Raw genomic sequence first — 349 nt, 5'->3', positions numbered from 1 at the left:
GTCAGAAAATGAAGTTGTAGAGGTTATCCATGGAAATAGGCGAGTGTATTTCAATAATCGTGAAGTCAACTACTGAGAGGCATAACCTAGATCTATTCACGCACTGATATTTGATCCATATGGAACCGAAGAAATAAGCGAGCATTTATTTAACAATTATATCTTAGATTATNCAATTATATCTTAGATTATGCATATTTTCGTGAGGATTTTGCTCAAATATAACCAAAAGAAAAGGTTAGTGGAATTAGCGGAAAATTGAAACTTGTACAAAATAAATATAACACACATCCCAGCCAACAAGCAACGGCTTTGTGTGTATATATGTTATAAACACTCAATAATTATC

This window comes from Ipomoea triloba, chromosome 16 (assembly GCF_003576645.1).
Source record: "Ipomoea triloba cultivar NCNSP0323 chromosome 16, ASM357664v1".
In the NCBI taxonomy this organism is placed as follows: Eukaryota; Viridiplantae; Streptophyta; class Magnoliopsida; order Solanales; family Convolvulaceae; genus Ipomoea; species Ipomoea triloba.
The sequence above is the reverse complement of the archived record's forward strand: the minus strand, read 5'-3'. Positions refer to the sequence as shown.